A 19,977-nucleotide genomic window follows, 5' to 3' on the forward strand; every position below is an offset into this window, starting at 1 on the left:
GACAGGTCTACACATCTGTCTGCTTTAGAAAACTCCTGTTATTTTATCTCACTTTGTTTGAAAAAGGTTTAAATATATAAAGAAGTCACAATTTAGCAGACATCATGGTAATTAAGTGAAAAAGAAAACATATTACTTCTTGGGATCTATGAAGCAACCAGCACTATTAATGGGCATTGTAAATAAGTGAACTGCACAAAATCAATGGGAAAAATCACATCTATATGGCTAGCCCTCTAAAGGACATTTTGGGGAAAAATTAAAGTATGCTACAAAGCGCATTGTGCTAGTATAGCACAGACTACCAACATGTGATGACAAAGATGTATTTTTGGAGTTTCAGGATAAACTTGTCCTTTAAATATAGAATATAATGACAAATAGCAGTTTCCTGGGTCCCTCTACTGCAGTAATACCTCACACAAGACATGAGCCATGAGTAACAATCAGACAGACATATTCAAGAGAAAAACTTAATACTGTGGTGAGAGTGGTAAAACAGAACACAGTCAGAATTTGTTTTGTTCCACATGATCTTAATAAATGGGACAAAAGGGTGCATTACTCACTTCAAACTATCTATGAGGTAATTGTTCTATGCATTAACAGATGCTTTTCAGTGTTTGACATAATAAGCCATGGGTTTTGGCAGATCAGGTTGAATTAACCCAGTTCCAAATGTTTTTTGGTTAATATGCCCTTAAGTAGAGACAGACTCCTGAAGCTACTTTTTGGGAACTTATTAGCAATGGAAGTGCTCCATACAGCTGTGATAAACGTGATAGAGGGGCAAAATGGAGCTGTCAGCATTACTGATGACATTTTAATCTGGACTGCTATATGGCAGACTACTAATCAATTTATTGGAAACTGAGATCACAGCATTTGAAGCATAACAGAGTATATCCAAATGCCAGATAACTGTCCCTTCTTTGACGTATATGATATTTGTGTTGATTCTGAATGGTCTTCAACCAGATGTTGACAAGATTCATACAAAAGTAAACATGCAGAAACCTTCTGACAAATCATCTCTGATGCAATTCTTTGGAAAATGACAGTCTCTGTCAAAATTAAATACTTTTCAGATATTACACTGGTAATAAATAAAGCATGAAGATGTAAGGTGCTGGTCAGCAGATGAAGGAAAGAATTTGACTGGAATTCACAAATATTTACTGCACAACTACACAGTGCTTGCACAAGATGGAAGTGTTATGAGATGCAAATACAAGCAGTGATGGATGTATATCTAGTTGATAGAGCTTCCATGCAATTTTCATTGCTTGGTTCACATATTCTAAAGAACTTTCTTGGTTGTGCACCTGGGACTGAGCTGTCATAGTATAAAATTATATGAACTCAAGAATAATAATGAAATAGTCAAGGTCTTCTGAAGCATTTAGAATAATGTAACATAGTTTAAAATATCTTAGGGCTACTGCAATAAGATCCACAATATATCATGATATATATATAATGCTTAATTATAATACTTTTCTTATAGTCTAGCAAAGTAAAAGTTAAATAGCCACAACCTTCTGCATAAAATGGTATGGAAAGAGGTATATTTTATTTTATTTCCGTTTGTTAACCGGGAAAGTCCATTGGGCCAAGGTAGCCCATTTTCAATGGAGGCCCAAGGAGAAAAGCTCCAGACAGAAAGACAATATACAATATACAATGTATTAGTACAGCATATGAGAACAACAGTTTAACATTCAATATACAGCAAGGCAAGATTTTACATATCTTGAAATATATGAGCTGAGTCAGTCACTTATAAGATATTAGCAAAAACAATAAATTTATGTTCATTTAATACACTACATGTATTTAGGCAAAGGAATTTTAGAGAGATGAATTGAAGCAGTGGCAGAGATTAGAGTAGAATAGAATAGGGATAGGTGTCAGGAATCAAGTAGGATGGGTACAGGAGCACTCCCAGAGGGAGTAGAGGTGAGAGTGGAGTAGGGTTTTAAAGGATGGTAGGTTAGGGGTAGTTCTAATGTAAGGGAGAAGAGAGTTCCATAATCTGGCAAAGGAGAATGATAGTCGAAGTTGCCCTGGTGCGTGTAAAGGCTTGTAAAGTTCTAAGAGGTTCTGATTTGTGGATCTAAGTGTTCTATGTGACTGGTGAAGTTTTAGGGAAGAGGAGAGGGATGAACAGTTAGAAGGTCTGAAAATTAGCTTGTGTGCTGTAGTTAGTTGAATGAAATTTAGGTAGCTTGGGAGCTCCAACCAATTTAGAGCATGTAGGGAGTTGCAATGGTGAGTAGAGAATTTGGATCCTGTGGCAAACTTTGAAATTTTGTTATAACATGAGGAAAGTTTAGATTTTAGGAATGATTGGAGGTTAGAGAGTAGCGGAGCTCCATACAAAAGGGAGGATAGGAGGGAGGTGGTAGACAGGAGTTGTCTAGAAGACAGAGAAACGTAGCGCCTGTGTTGATAAAGCATACCAAGTTTTTGATGAGTCTTTTTAATATTGGTTTGCAGGTGGATATCAGATTTTAGCTGGTCATCGATAAGAACGCCCAGAAGTTTTGTATGGGGAACAATTTCAATAGTTGTTTTGTTTAGGCTAAGTATAGAGATGCTTTGTCAGCGGCAGTATGTCTAGAAGGGGTAAAGATCATTATTTTAGATTTGGAGGCATTTAGGGCTAGGTGATTGTTAAGCATCCAGGACTCAGTGGAGGAGAAGGCTTCTTGTGTAAGGTTTATTAGTAAAGGAAGAGTTTTGGCTGAGCAGATGATAGTGGAATCGCCTGCATATTGCACCAGTTTGGCATTGGGGATCTTTTGGTGGAAATAATTAATGAAAATATTAAATATTAAAGGACCCAAAATAGAGCCTTGGGGTACACCTGTTGGGGTGTGAAGGAAAGAGGAAGTGCAGTAGTTTCATTTTACAGCTTGTTCCCTGGCTGAGAGATAGTTGGAGAACCATTTGACAGATGATGAGGAGAGATTAAGATGGGAGAGTTTAAAAAGTAGAAGCACATGAGAGACAGTGTTGAAAGCTTTAGATAAGTCGAGGAGGAGTGTAGAAACTATGTTCTCAGAGTCACAAGCAGAGTTAATGATTTCAAGGAAGGAAAGAAGGGCAATGGTGGTGCTATGTCCTGGTATAAACCCGTGTTGGGTAGGAGTTAGGAGTTGGTTGTCCAATAGGTAGGGTAATAGTTGGAGGTGAATACATTTTTCGAGTATCTTAGAGATAGGGGATAGGATAGCAATAGGGCAAAAGTTGGAGATTGAACAGTTTGTACCTCCTTTATGGAGGGGGATAATGAAGGCTTTTTTCCAGAGGTATGGTACATAGGACTCCTGAATGGAGTGATTGATTAGGATGCTGATTGGAAGGGCTATGCCATCAGCAGCTAGTTGGAGAAATTTGGATGGAATGTCATCTGGGGCATTAACTTTTGTAGGAGCTTTTTTATAGTGTGGGTAGGAACTGATTTGAGAGTAAAAGGGGAGGACTTAGGGTTCATGGATGTTAAGTTTTTGTTATCAGTTAAGTTGGGGGGATGTTGTTAGGGAAAGAAGAGGTGAGTTTGCCTATGGAGTCAATGAAAAAGGAGTTAAATTGGTGGATGTCTGGTGTGTCTGGGTCAGGGCAAGGGTTCTCTTTTTTGCCTGGGGATAATATTATTGAAATACTATTCCAAAATTTTCTGGGGTTGGTTTTATGATTATTTTGAAGTTTAAGGTAGTAACAGCCTAACAGCCTGCCTTTCTTCGTTTGGTCTTATTTGCTTGATGTAGTAGAATTTGTGGTCAGTGGTTATTTGTTTTTTTTTACTTGATTTCGCAGTTGCTTGTATTCAGCAAGAGAGTTGGGAGTTTTGCATTTTTGGTAGTATTTACAGATTTTATCTCAGTGATGCATAAGTAGTTTTGTGTCTTTAGTTTGCCAGGGGGCTGTTTTGGATGTGACTCTTTTGGTTCTACTGGGGGCAAAGTGGTTAAGTATATCAGTGAAAATTCTATTGAAATGTGAGACTGCAGCATCTAAAGGGAGGGACTTTAGAGGGTTCCAGTCTATCTGTTTTAAGGTATTAGAGAAAATTAGGGGGTTGAAGTTTTGCATGTTGTGGGTGGTAATGTGTCTGTGTTGAAAGAGGATGGTGGAGGGGGAATGGCATATGTAGGCAGGGAGATGGTAACTAAGGGAGTCTGTGAGAGTACCACTATCAGAAACTCAGTTTGGGTGGGAGATTAGTATCCAGTCAAGGATGCTACCTGTGGTGTAATCTTTATTTGGTCTAGTAGGGGTTTTGATTAGCTGTGTGAATTGATATAGGTTGATGCTTTGAGAAGGGGTAGATGAGTCAATGGAAGACCAGTTTATGTTGACATTGCCTAGGATTATAGTCTCACTATTTATGTTGGAAGTGAACCAGGCAAGAATAACTTCCAGTATAGGGATATTGTTACCAGGAGGAATGTACAGGGAGGCAATGCATAAAGTTTTATTGTTATTTACTTTGAGAAGGGCGAGGATTAGCTCGGCGGTGTCAAATGAGGGTATGGGCTTAGTATAGGGTGTTACTGTTAAGGAGGAGGAGAAGAGTAAAGCTACTCCTCCACCTTCCTTTTGAGGTCTGTCACTTCTTATAAGTTTATAGTTAGGGGGCATAATTTCAGTATCTTTTATGTGTAGTTTTAGCCAGGTTTCTGTGATAGAGACAATATCAGGTTTGTTATGAGAGATCCAGGCGTGAAAGGAAGATATTTTATTACAAAGGCTCCTGGCATTAAGTGTGGCAAGGAGAAGAGATTTGTGGTGCAGGGGAGAGCTATGTGAATGTGGTTTAGAGGTGGAGTTGTATGAAGGCCCTGGGTTAGGGTGTATGTCTCCAGAATGGAGGAGGGTGATAAATTTTGATTAGAGTATGGATAGGTATCTATTTTCTAATGGGTTATAGGTGTAGATATTGGAACCTAATGAGGTGAGGTTTGGTGCATATGGGAAGTGGTTTACTAGGGGTAAGGAAGAACTTCCTTTGAAACAGAAAAGATTCATTATGTTTGTAGAGGTGGGGGGAGGCTTGGGTTGTAAAGGCAAAATCTTTTTTAATGTAAATCGCAGTTGTATGAAAGGGAGGGGAGTGCTAAAACTGTGGGAGACTAGTAAGGTAGAGTAAGCAGAAGAGGATTAGTCTTAGAAATAAGGGTATTAGAGCATAGGCATATTTTGTTTGCATGGCGGGAGACAGAGTATGAGTTGAGTGAGAAAGATGTGTAGGAAAAGAGATGGTTAATAATTTTGAGAGGAGAGGATTAGAATGAAATGTGTGAGGGTGTATTCACAGGGATATAGAAGGCTGGAGTGAAGCGGGGAAAAGGCAGTTGTAGTAGTGAGTGGATAAGGAGTATGTGGGGGCTAATATTTGGAGGGTTTGGCTACTGGCTATCATGATGGGGTGCATGCACTAACCACCTAGTAGGGATAAGGTACAGTCAGTTATTCAGTAATTATTCAGGCAAGCAAGTTACATAAAAGCATACACCATCCCTCACCATCTAATACAAATCAAACACCCACTGGAAAAATACAATGTCAGCTGATCTCACAAAGTACAAACAGTTGAAAAAAAGAGAATATCAAACATCCCATTTGTTAGAACATTAATTAGGCCAGACCTAGATACAAAAATGTCCCAGGTAGTAAGCTCACACAGGAATCCTAAACCTTTTTCTCCAGTAGTTTGCTTACTTTGATCCTAGGGCCTCTCATTCAAATTCCCCTTCCAATAGGATACTATGAAAAGGTTAAGACTTAAAATGAGGCAAACACAAGGGAAAACATTGGTGAGTTAAGTGTACCATGGGCCCTGGGAAGTTTTCAAACCATGAGCATTCACACTTCTCCACATACCATTTTTAGAAGCATGCCCAACTGCCCATGTGAGTTTGAATTCACAATCATGATTTATGACAACTCAAAGTGCTATCATTTTAACCCACTAGTTTCCATACCCATTAACTGTGGTCACTTGACTGTGTACATCTCAAATGACCTATTATAATAAGCTACAGTAAAGTATTCCAGCCTGATATACACAAATGCATATTAGTCTTGCAAAGCCAGACTAAGTACTGTTTAACTTGATCATGAGAGCAAGGTCAAAATTCACATCCATAGAAAACTGTCATACCCAGCAGTCATAGCCTTGTTGTTAACTGTGGACACATCAGATGTGTGATTGCAGTAAAAATAATAATTATGGATACATTAATACAATTCAGATTTGTTTCACCCAAACATATAGTAGCCCATATATTACTACTTAGTTCAAAGAGATGCACAATAGTCCTGTAAAGCTAAACTGATCAAACAACAACAGGGTATGTTTATTTATTTATTTTTAATTTGTTAACTGGGGTGGAGCACTGATCCCATTGGACCTATTTCTGTCTAAGCCCAAGGTAAACACAATAGATACATGACATTATATACAGAGTGAAGGACAAAATACAATACATACATGCATACATACAAACATATGTTATATACAAAGGGAATATCATCAATGGCTTGATGGTATAAAGGCAATATATAAATGACGTTACACAAAGTGTTACTGGCAAAACATCATATATACATTCATCACATAAAGTGTGGAAATTAGAGTTGGCATGCTGAAAAATCACAAACAGTCAGAACAAGTTATGTAGAGGGAAGCAGAATATGAAGAGGTTAAGTTATATGTCCAGATAGACAGCAGTTGCATTTTCCAGAGTCTTGAAATGTGCTTTTATTTCTGATGAGAAAACTGGGCAAGAGGAATGATCTTTATGAAAAGAAGGGAGAGAGTCTCACATTTTTGGACCAATGAGAGAGAAAGCATGGTCAATGCAGCGAATCCTAGTGGGGGGGGGGTGCTTGGGAGGAGAGGACATAAGAGGTTAAGGTTTCCAAGGTTGTATTTTGGTGCATCTCCGAAAATTCAGGAATGCTAGTGGGTGGAAGGTGCTATTCTTTATAAGTTTAAGTAGTTGACAGTAGAAAGTCGGCACATACCTCTTCATCACTTATCTTTATGCACCTCATCTGATTGAGTTAAAAATAATTCCACTCAACCTCTTAGAATAGCAAGAATAAGGGCAACGTAAAAAAATAACAAAGGGTAAATGTCCAGAATTCGGAACAGAGTTTAAATATTACTGTTATATACTTTAAAAAGTGAGTAAAAGAGTTTGCATTAGCATGCATTTTCTAAACAACATGAAGTCTAAAACACAAATGCGTGGCATTATTTAGTGGCTGCAGTCCTTTATGACTTGTCACATATTTTAAGAGGAACAAACCAAATATATGAGACATTGACAACAACAGGATCATTCTCCTAATTCAGGGTTAGTTAATGAACCTAAGAGATCCTCAGTAATATTGCAGTTTAAACTTTGTTTCATATAAATAGTAGCCAGCCTACAAGTACAGCTGTACCTTGGTACTTGCCTTTAATTTGTTCCAGAAGGCACATTGAGTGGCAAAAACAATGAGTATCAAACAAATGTTTCCCATAAGGAGTAACATAAACTGAATTAATTCATTCCAGACCCCCAGAAAATCCACCTTTTATAAGGCATTATATGCATTAATGGAGTTTTATTTTACTAATAAACAGTATAAGTTCACTTTTAAACAGTATAGCTTCACTTTTAAATGGTGCAGTATAAGTTCACTAATAAACAGTACAACTTTTTTAAATTTTAAGTTTGTATAATGTTGATTGCCTAAAGGGATGGTGGTGAGGAGGAGAGATGTCATTATTTGGAAGAAGAGTCCCCTTCCATAAAAACTTCAGCCAGCGTCTCTTCACGGTTTTTTGTCTTTATGTTTTCTGTCTCTTATCACCACATGCTTGAGACTCACCAGGTTTAATTTTCACTAGAAGCCTATCCAATGATGCTTGTTTTTGCTTGTGTTTCAAGATGCCTCTAAAGTGGAACATTGTTTAGTGATTGAACAAATTAACATTGCTTGTTAGAGCTTTGTTAGGGTGATATTTTTCCATAAAACATTGCAATTCCACCATTTTGCACACATTTCCTCGATTAATGAACTGGGGGACATCCTCCCTTACCTTAGCCTCACCTGATGACAGTTCCTCAGTCACTATCTGTTGTTGCTCCCTCGGAAGCTCCTGCAGCTCCTCCATGCTGAGCTCTTCTTTATGCTTCTCAGCTAACTCCTCCACATCATCAGCATTGACCTCCAGGCCCATGGACTGCCCTGGAGTCACAATTTCCTCCACAATACCTGTAGGCCTAGGCTCAGTCTCAAAGCCTCCATAGTCCATCTGAGTTACAGCTTCTGGTCACAGTTTCTTCCAGGCAGAGTTCAGGGTCCTGTGAGACACGTCCCCCAGGCCTTATCAATAAGATTTAGTCAGTGAAGGATATCAAAATGTTTTTTCCAGAATTCTCTCAAGTTCAACTCTGTATCTGAGGTCACTTCAAAGCACCCCTGGAAACGTGCCTTTGTATACAGCTGTTTAAAATTAGAGATGACCTGCTGGTCCATGGGCTGGATAAGAGGGGTTGTGTTAGGGGGGAAAGAACCTCACAGTGATGAAGATAAACTCCTCCAACAAGTTGTTCTCCATACCTGGAAGGTGAGCAGAAGCATTGCAAAAACAAACAGAGCCTTCAGAGGCAAATCTTTCTCCAGTAAATATTTTTTTCACAGATGGGCCAAACACTTTGTTCATCCACTCCATGAAGAAATACCTGGTGACACAAGCTTTACTATTAGCCCTTTACATCAGATGTAACTTGCTTTTTATCACATTCATTTTCTTGAAAACCTACAGGTTTTCACTGTGGTAGACTAGCAGAGGCTTAAGTTTTTAATCCCCACTTGCATTCCCACACAACAACAGAGTTAGCCTGTCCTTCATTGGCTTGTAGCTTGTTAATACCTTCTCCTCTCGAGTGATGCAGGTCTTGTTGGGCATTTTCTTCCAGAACAAGCCTGTCTCATCACAACTGAACACTTGCTGGGGAATAAAGCACTTAGCCTCTACATACGTTTTAAACTCCTGAACAGATTAATCGGCAGATTTTTTGTTGGCACTGGCTGCCTCTCCATGTCACACCACACTATGTATGCCACTTCTATTTTTAAAGTTTTCAAAATGCCAATGACTGGCTTTAAACACTTCACTTTCAGCACTCATTCCAGGCATGTTTTTCAACGGATCAGCATGCAACACTTTTGCTTTTTCACAAATAATTGCCTGTGAAATACTAATACCAGCTTACTGTTTTTCATTTACCCAAATTAACATTAATTTTCCACTTCCTCTATTGTCTGTGATCTTTGGTCACAGCTTTCACTCCTTTAGCAACATCAGCTGCTTTGATGGACTTTTTATTTTTCATGATGGTGGAGGTGGTTGTTCATGGCATTCAATACTGTATAGCAAGATCAGACATGCAGATGCCACTTTCATATTTCTCTATTATCTCCTTTTTCTGCTCTATCATTGTTCTAGCTAATTTTCTTTTCTGTTGGCTGTTATCACAAGCCATCTTAGGACCCATGATTGCACAGTACTGTACTTATTTGCACAAAGAATAGGAAGAAAACACAAGAAAATGCAAGAAAGTGTACAACAGACCTGTGCTAGAAAGCTCAATGAGTGCAAAGAAAATGAGTATCAATATGTTTTTTCTTTAGAAAAAAATGCAACAAATATTAAATTCATTGAGTTTTGAGGCTGACAAGTACCACGGTGCAACTGTATTCAACCAAATCACACAAATGTACATTATGCATGTGAAGCTAGATGGATAACTGAGCAAATGACAAGAGGGTAAGTTATTGTCAGTCACACACAGCTTCCCAACATATGAGTAATAAACACTTATGTTGTTGAGTGCATCTCATCTGACCATCATAAAAAGTTACACCACTCAACCTCTTAGCATAAGAATCAGGGACAAAGCCAAAAACAATAATGCACAAATGCCAAGAATCTAGGAAATATTTTAAATATTGCTCTTATATATTTATAAAGTTGCTAAATAATGGTTTTTGCATTGGCATGAATTTTCTCAAAGATATGAAGTATGAAACATTTTTTTTATTATTTAGTGACTGAAATCTCTCAGTGATATGCCAGAAAACCACAGATTTTATGCAAAACAGATAAAACTGTGAGGTAGTGTAAGGGACATTCTTCAAAACAAGGGATAATTTCAACTTGGCTACATACAACAGTACCCCAATAATAAATATTCCACTTTATTCATACACTAGTCCTGTAAAGCCAGGCTATAAGCTGAGTAAATAACAAGAGGGCACATTAACTTCATATACAGCAAGCCTTCTCCCTCAGTTTGTGATTGCAGTCCTCAGTGATTTGCCAGAAAACTTCATATTTATGAGGCACCAAATATAAAAGAAAGCCAGGGGCATTCTGTGAACTCAGAGACAGTTTTGACTTCATATCACCAAAAGATTGGTCAGACAGTATATATTAGAATTTATTTCACAAAAAATGTACACTAGTTCTTAATATCAGACTTTACACTGAACAAATAAAGAGGGTAAGTTGCCTTCATCCACAGCAAAGCTAGTCCACTTTATCTAGTTGCTTGGAATGAAAATGAAATTCCATTTATTTCATTGAAATGCTCATCAGGTCTAAATACCTGACTTTAAATGAAGTAAATGATGAAGATAAATTGCTTTGTCTGCAGTACAGCTAGCACCCCTTATGTGGTTGCCTGCCAGAATTAATTAACAGAAAACTACTTAACTCACATTACCATGACATACTGCTGTCATTCAGGCTATCTACAACTGTAACTTTCTACACAGCATTATTTAATGCTTGCGGGTTTTCTCCTTGTCAGCTCAATGAATCATGGGAAGGCAACAAACAGAAAGCTATAGCTCTTTAGATAGGGTCTCATTTGGTGTTTATTCTTTTAAGTCAAGAAATATAGCTTTACTTAAGATATTAACTCATTACATCTGAGTGATGCCTCCAGGCACATCTGCAGTTTACTTCTACTGATGCCGCTAGGCAGTCCAATACTGCTTGTTCATATTTGCATCAATAATTCCAAAACCATGCTATGTGCAATGTTTTAAAAGATTTCATCTTAAAGCTTACACAATGACAAAGTTAAGTACAATAATATGTGACCTGTCTCTACTGCAGGTAATGAGATATTAACTGTTGTTTTTATGATATTAATTTATATAGATATAATTTTCACATTTTTTTACATATCCCAACAACCAAGTAACACAGACAGAACTCCTTAGCCTCGTATGAAAGTTCTCAGCTAGATGAATAAAATGCAGCTTACAGCATGTGTGTAGCTTGAGTGGCTGCTGAGATATTGTAAGTTGTTTACAAAATATTATAAATGTAATTGTTACTGTGTTTACTGTGACTTATAAAATTCTGTTTATGACCTAGAACCTAAAGAATGCTACTGCTATAAAATAGTTTGTGTTGAAGAGTTTGTCATTTATAATTATTTCATAACCCCTATGGTTCCAGTGATACAAACATTTGTTTGAAATGTGAGGACATAATTTGATTCTGTCAAAAGGCTTAGGCTCTGCCCACTGGAAGTTACAGTGCAAACTTCCTCAGCTTCATTGGCATGAATGACTTAATAAATAAAGCACCCATGGAGAAAATACATCTCAAGCCTATACCTTGCATACACAAATGGCAAATAACATGAGTATATCAATGCCACTATTGGCTGTTTCTGTCATTTAATGCTTTTTTTAGCTAGAAATGATTAGTGATCTTTGTTATGTTCAGCACATACACTTACTAAACCACGTTAGCAGTGCTGAACATAATAAAAGCTTTTTAAAATAAAATTATATTCTTAGCTGGCAAGCAGTTCAGCTAGAACTGTAAGGCCATGGGTGACTTCCCAAAATGCCCATATTAGAATCAGCTACTGAGAGGAACACATAAAAGAGTGCAAAGGGTGGAATACTAAGATAATTTTTATTTTTGTGGGAAAAGATCTTTCATTTCATCTAAGCATGGAAGGGATGAGGGCTAAGGTATACAAGGGAATAAGTGGGTATAGAAAGAAGATGTAGGCATTTTGGGAGGGGGAAAACACTGAATATGGCCAAAATGTTGTCCATCCAGTGCTCGGTATCTTACCCAAACAATGGATATTCACCTGAGAGAGGGGATCTCTACCCATTGTTTCTGATGAAGCATCTATATCCCTGAAATTAGGCTTACTACTTGCCACATCAAGAGGTAGTGTTGAAGGTCAACATGTACAGTAGTAAGATGATAGGAAAATTGCCACAAGTGTGACATGTTATGGAAATTTAGTCAGCTTTAAAGTTGGTAGCAATCCTATATAATTTTTCTTGCAGCAAGCATCTCTACTCACTTGCAGCAGTCTATCTGTTTGATAAATATCTCAAATAGACACAAAAACTGGAGCATATACTTTACTGAAAACAAAATAATAAAAGAAATAAAAAGATTAGTGCTTTCGCACCACTGCTTGCTGCTTAATTAGATCTAAAGTAACAAAAAATAATCAGTGTGTATATATATATATATATATATATATATATATATATATATATATATATTGCTCCAAATAAGCATACAGTCCAAAACATGGCCAGGGTATAAAACATGTGTTTATTAAACAAAAACTATAATTCAGTAAGTGCTTTTGTGAGTACTCTGCTCACTTCTTCAGACCATTACACTCATTCAAAATATCCTACAATATTTAAAAACTCATAGCCAATCAAAATGTAGATATTTATAACACATGATCTGAGCCGCAGTTACAAAGTAACATGATCTTGGCCACCGTTACTAGATAATGACTTAAACATACACTCCTTAATGCTCTATCATCCAATTTCACTTAGCAGCCCACAGAACATAACAGCTCTACAGCATTAGATGATAAAAAACAAATGTGTGTATGAAAATAAATCAAATCAAATAAAATAAGCCAGTTCAGATAAAACTACTATAAACATACTGCTATAAAATGTTTCCAACAAATGTAAAACAACATAAATAAAAACACACAATCAAATAATGTTTCATTTAAATAAAGGTCTACCTTTTAACACTGGCTTTAATGGTATATGACCGTTAAGATCTAAATCGCTATCGGCATGTAGTCTGATGATCCATTTTGTTTTGGTAACTTCAGTGTAGTTCCACAAATCCCCTAATCTCTGACTCTGTATCACTTGATCTATGACAAGGAATTTAAAACTATGATTATTGGCAGTATTAGCAACATGCTTCGCTAGTGCATTATGCATGTTTTTAATCCTGATATTATAAAGATGTTCTCTTATACAGTCTCTAAGCCATCGATTTGTCTTTCCTACAGAAAATGACTTGCAGTTAATACAGTAAGCCAAGTAAATGATGTCCATACTATTGCAAAGTAGGATTAAAAACATGAATAATGCACTACAGAAGCATGTTGCTGATACTGCCAATAATCATCGTTTTAAATTCTTTCATAGTTCAAGTGATACAGAATCAGAGATTAGGGGATTTGAGGAACTACACTGAAGTTACCGAAACAAAATAGATCATCAGACTACTTGCCTATAGTGATTTAGAACTTAACAGACATATAAAATTAAAGCCAATGTTAAAAGCTAGAATTTTATTAAGTGAAATATTATTTGATTGTGTGTTTTTATTTATGTTGTTTTACATTTGTTGGAAATTTTTTATAGCAGTATGTGTATGGTAGATTTATGTGAACTGGCTTATTTTATTTTATTTCATATACACATATAATTTTTATCATCTAATGTCATAGAGCTGTTATGTTCTGTGGGCTGCTAGGGGAAATTGGATGATATGGCTTTAAGGAGTGTATGTTTAAGTAGTTACTTAGTAACTGTGGCCAAGATCATGTTACTTAGTAACTGTGGCTCAGATCATGTGTATTAAATGTTTGGATTTTGATTGGGCCATACGTTTTTAAATATTGTAGGATATATTTGAATGATTGTAATGGTCTGAAGAAGTGAGCTGAGTACTCTTGAAAGAGCTTACTGAATTTTTATTTAATAAACCTATATTTTATACCCTGTCCGTGTTTCGGACTGTATACTTATTTGGAGCATTATATTTAATTTGTATTGTGTTAGTGCACAGTTCGTTCATCTCAGCTGCTGGTGTTGTCATAATTTATATTTATATATATATATATATATATATATATATATATATATATATATATATATATATATACACACACACACACACACACACACACACACACACACACACACACTAATTACAATATAATTACCAATCATTTCAAACCCCTTGACCTCAATGCAGGTCTTAAAGGGACATATTCATTTAGTTCTTTATCTCTATGAGCTGCTAGTCTGAGAATCCATTTAATTTCAAGATACTCAGTCCGAGTTTTTACATTACCCCAACTACCACTATCATAAAATTTCTCAGTCACCATAAATTTAAATCTATGTGTAACACCCTTATTCACTAGATGTTTCAGTAGAGCATTCTTTATATCCTACCTATTAATACTTTAAAGATGTTCTCCAATATGGTCTCTAAAGCACCTGTTGTCTTCCCAATAAAGTAACAATTATGTCTTGAGAACAACCTCTACAAATTTAGAGGTTACAATGGCAAAAAATGCACTTTTAAGCCTGATTAGAGTGCAAGGTGATTCCGAGAGGATTCCAAGAGGACTGCGAATTTATAAGATACCCACATATGGCAATGTTTTCCCTGAGGTATTGAAGGACTGGCAAGTGTTAAATTTAAAAATGAATATGAAATAAATTGAAGTCCTGCTAAGATTTTTTGGTCCTACTAAGAATGATGTACGGTCTGAAATTGTTTGTGATTTGGACTACCTGACCATATTTCTTGACACTTCCATCTGTGCTCAGAAGCTGGATAATTTGCTGTCTGACATTTGTGCTTATGAGAAACACCTCATGGATGTTAAAAGGAGAAAATTACAGAGAGATGTTTCTGATTTTAGGGAAGGGAGGACTTTTTCCTGGCTGAAAACTAATAATAGTGGGCAGGGCAGGCAGAATGAGCTGAATGGACCCATTAAAGGTACGGAATCTAATTTGCCTAATGATTCATCTCGTACAGCCGATACTAGTGTTTCTGCTGCTCTTTCATAACTTTCTCACCATGTGAGACAGGAGTTAAGTGATTGTGGTACTTCTGATGAGAATATTAAAAAGAATGATAAAGGGCTAAATTAATACCTGCAATGAGGTTGAGGGATTTGAAACGTTGATTGGTAATTATATTGTAATTAGTATGTGCATGTATACTGATTATTTTATGTTACTTGAGATCTGATGAAGCACAAAGTAGTGGTGTGAAAGTGCTCATCATTTTATCTCTTTTATTGTTTTGCTGTTATTATTAAAATATACGCTCAGTCCTATCGGCTTTTGTGTCTATTTGGATTACTTGCATTCTCTGAAGCCTATAGCCTGTTCTGTTTTCATTTTACTTTGATAAATATCTCTCCAATGATCTGAAAGGTAAAAGTCAAAGAGTAAACCTATCTGAATGATTACGATGCATATAACAGGGATAAATTATTTAGCAGTGAAAAAAATTAAAAGGAACTGACAACACAACTCACATAACTCTCTTTGTCCATATGCTTTTCATTATTGCAGCAAATCAGTCCAGCACTGCCTGTGGTCATTAAAAAAGTGGTGGCAATGATCTGCAGATCATGGCATCCCAGTATCTGCAGATAGTTTCTGGCTCAGGTTGTACAAAGCACCTATTTTTGAAGGATCTATTGTAATTACTCAGTAGCTACCGCCAGTAGTACCTTTGAAGGAGATAAAGTAAAGTCTTAATCGCCTTCATACAGCATGCAGCCGAGCAATAGCCTGAGGTGCTAGGAACCATCTCAGCTTCACATCATACCCAAGATAAATGGTAGAAACATGGCAGGCAGCTATGTATATCTGCATATTCCATATTCACATTGCACACAATTGTTTGTAGTTCAGTTGGATACTGCTTATGTATGTATAGCTCTCATGTTTCAGCCTTAGCACTCCATGGATGTTATAAAGCACCTGTTACAGAAAAGGCTCATGCATAAGAAAGCAGAATTATGTAATTCACAGACATTCATTTGATAATATTAACCTATATATTATATAGATAAAAGAATTTAATCAATGGATCAAGGTTGGTAGTCCATGCTGCAGAATATTAACAGTGAGGGTCTTTGCAACCACACACCGGTCCAATGTCACAGTTGTATAACTGACAAGATCAGCTGTGCCAAGCAGAAAGCACTGATAATTGAAAAGGAGATATCTGCTATGGGGATGTGGTCTTTCAACATAAACAAGACCAATAAATATGGAGGAATTTCTTGTGTCATTTGGTGGAAGAAATGCAAAAGCATTTATACCCAGCAGTGGTATGGATGTCAGTGCTGGGCTACGACATCACCCAAGTCTTAGTGGGTTTTAGTGGGTGTTAGTACTATGAAGTATAGGTTAGCATATACAATTATTACACCTACTGGCACAATATACATTTCTTTTCATTGGCACATCAGAAGTGCAACAGGTGCCACTATCAGAGAAAGCAAGGCTGAGTAACAAAGAATTTCACATATTCCTTGCATGCTACATGGCCGTACTTTGTAGCATATATTAATGAGTTTACAAAGGTATTCTGTATGTTATGCATTCAAAGATAGAAATGGCGATGAACAACAGTTAGAAATGAATGCAGCTGGGTAAGGGGCTGATGTCAGCATCACTGTACAGTAAGGTGAAGATACTTTACACTTAGACATGAAATATCATGTGTACAATGATCTGCATTCAAAAGTGAAAAATTAATTATCTTTACACTATTCTGTGGTCAAATGTTGAATGCATGACATGAGCTACACTTAGGAGGAACAAAGCACAAAATGAAAGGCTGTATGCCATCATGCATGGCTGTCTATAGCTGTGCAAATAAGCAAAGGATTCACATCTGTCAAATATGTGACATATTTAAGAGCCATAAAAAATGAAATAATTTCACATGAAACTTTTTTACTGCTATGGTTAAAGGTGGCTGCTGATTTTCTTTATAAAAAATATGAATTTTTATGGTCCTTGTGGAATACTCTTCTAAGAAACTTGAGGTGATTAATTTGAGGGAAAACACAACACAAGCAGTGCTAATGGTTCGAGGTCAATCTTTTCTAGACATGTGATATCTGAGCAGGTCATTTTTAATAATTATCCACAGTTCTGAACCTGGAATTTTAGTAATTTCCCAAATCATGAGATTTCACAGACAACATTTTGAGTACATGGCATTCTCAGTCAAATGGTCAAGTAAAGAAAAACAGGTGAGAGGGAAAAGAATATTCTGAAAAAAAGGAATACTCAGATCAGAAAGATTATTTGTCTTCTCTCAAGCACCATTCCGGTGTTTTTTGAATTCAAAGACAGTCCAGGTGGTACTTTGTGTACTCTCTCTCCCCAGGAACTGTGTCAGGAAGGCATGCAATGAGTGATTCCATTTCTCAGATGTACAGAGTACCCTTGTTGCTCCTTGCATCTCCTGGTCATGAATACAGCTAAAAGGCCATATTCATCTATCATGCTAGAGGTAAGTGCTTTAGTAGTAAGGTAGACTTAGGAGGTTGTGTCAGCATATGCAAAGGGCTACATGTGTGAGTGAATATGTGTGTGTGTGTGTGTGTGTGTGTGTGTGTGTGTGTGTGTGTGTGTGTGTGTGTGTCTGCCTCGGAGGTTGCTAGTGATGGGGTCAGGTAGGTGCGTGCATGTGTGTGTGTATGCAATTGGGTGGGTAGGAAGCTGCAGATGGGAGGGCATGTGTGTGGGAGGGTGGGGTAGCTGTCATATTTCCACACATCCATAGACTATCAAGCAAAAGCCTGCAGAAATGGCTAAGAGGGACAACTAGTTATCAGGGAAAACTGTAAGTATGTGTTTGGGGTAGAGACCACTAACCACCAGACTGGGGTGGGGGGAATCCTAGGCACTGGGAAAAATCTACATTTCATGCTTTAGTGCTACTTACTCAAACTGGGGAACAGAAGAGGAACTCCCAGACATCAGGGAGCGTTCTCCATTCTGTGCCTTAATGGCACTTATTCATACCAAGGATTGGGACTGGGAACCCTTACAAACCAGGAGGAACTCTTCATTTCGTGCCTAAGACTATGTACCCAGAACGTGGCTCGGGGGAGGGGGTGGTAGACACCAGGGATAATCTCTAATGCTGTAATGGCACTTCGGAAAAACAGATAATTGTATGCAGAGTGCCTTAAAAAAAAACAGTGCTGGGAACAAATAGACACCAACGATAAAATTAACAAACATACCTTGAAGGATCTATAAGAGAAGCAAAGTCTGCACAGTAAAGCTCAACACCAGCCTGCAGCACTAACTCAGAAGTTAGTACAGGATGGTGCGCTAACTGAGAAGTTGGTACAGGATGGTGCGCTAACTGAGAAGTTAGTACAGGATGGTGCACTAACTGAGAAGTTGGTACAGGATGGTGCGCTAACTGAGAAGTTAGTACAGGATGGTGCACTAACTGAGAAGTTAGTACAGGATGGTGCACTAACTGAGAAGTTAGTACAGGATGGTGCACTAACTGAGAAGTTAGTACAGGATGGTGCACTAACTGAGAAGTTAGTACAGGATGGTGCACTAACTGAGAAGTTAGTACAGGATGGTGCACTAACTGAGAAGTTAGTACAGGATGGTGCACTAACTGAGAAGTTAGTACAGGATGGTGCACTAACTGAGAAGTTAGTACAGGATGGTGCACTAACTGAGAAGTTAGTACAGGATGGTGCACTAACTGAGAAGTTAGTACAGGATGGTGCACTAACTGAGAAGTTAGTACAGGATGGTGCGCTGAGAAGTTAGTACAGGATGGTGCGCTAACTGAGAAGTTAGTACAGGAAGGTGCACTAACTGAGAAGTTAGTACAGGAAGGTGCACTAACTGAGAAGTTAGTACAGGATGGTGCACTAACTGAGACGTTGGTACAGGATGGTTGTTTTTCACAAATATGTTGAGGATCTCAGGCGCTAGTCAATGCATGAAATAGTTCATGAAGTATGTGGGGGTATGGGGGGCACAGAACAGTACGCTTAACTCTTAATTGTTTTTTTTAAAAACTGCCATCTAGCATTAATGGGCAGGACAAAATCAGGAAGGGATTTAAATTATGCTTCCTACAAAATGAGAAAGTTTCTAGTCTAACAGCTTTTGCACTACACTATATTAACTGAAGAATTTGTAATGTGAAACTCTAATGCCTGCACTAATGAATGACTGAAATCATCTGTGATTTATGGGAGCAGGAGAAAGGAGACATCAAGGAAGTACTGACAATCAGGGCACATGGTGTGTGTGTGTGTGTGTGTGTGTGTGTGTGTGTGTGTGTGTGTGTGTGTGCATCTTTGAATTTGTGTATTGTGTGCAGTGGAATGAATGAGGATGGATGCTTGTGCTAACAAAATACAGCCACCGACATTGTTAACTATAACAGAAAGTGCTGATCTGCACTTCATGGTAATTAATGTGATTCAGAGACATACAGATTAGACCATAACTAGGTCGCCACCGACATTGTTAACTATAACAGAAAGTGCTGATCTGCACTTCATGGTAATTAATGTGATTCAGAGACATACAAATTAGCCCATAACTAGGTCTTTCCTCAGTCTGGCTGTGTCTCTGAATCATTAAATACCACTTCATGATTACATGGCCTTAATGAATCCCTGCTTTTATATATATATATATATATATATATATATATATATATATATATATATATATATATATATATATACATACACACACACACACACACACACACACACACACACACACACACACACACACACACACACACGCACACACACATCTATA

This window comes from Protopterus annectens, chromosome 9.part0 (genome assembly GCF_019279795.1).
Source record: "Protopterus annectens isolate FY-2018-M chromosome 9.part0, PAN1.0, whole genome shotgun sequence".
Classification (NCBI taxonomy): Eukaryota; Metazoa; Chordata; order Ceratodontiformes; family Protopteridae; genus Protopterus; species Protopterus annectens.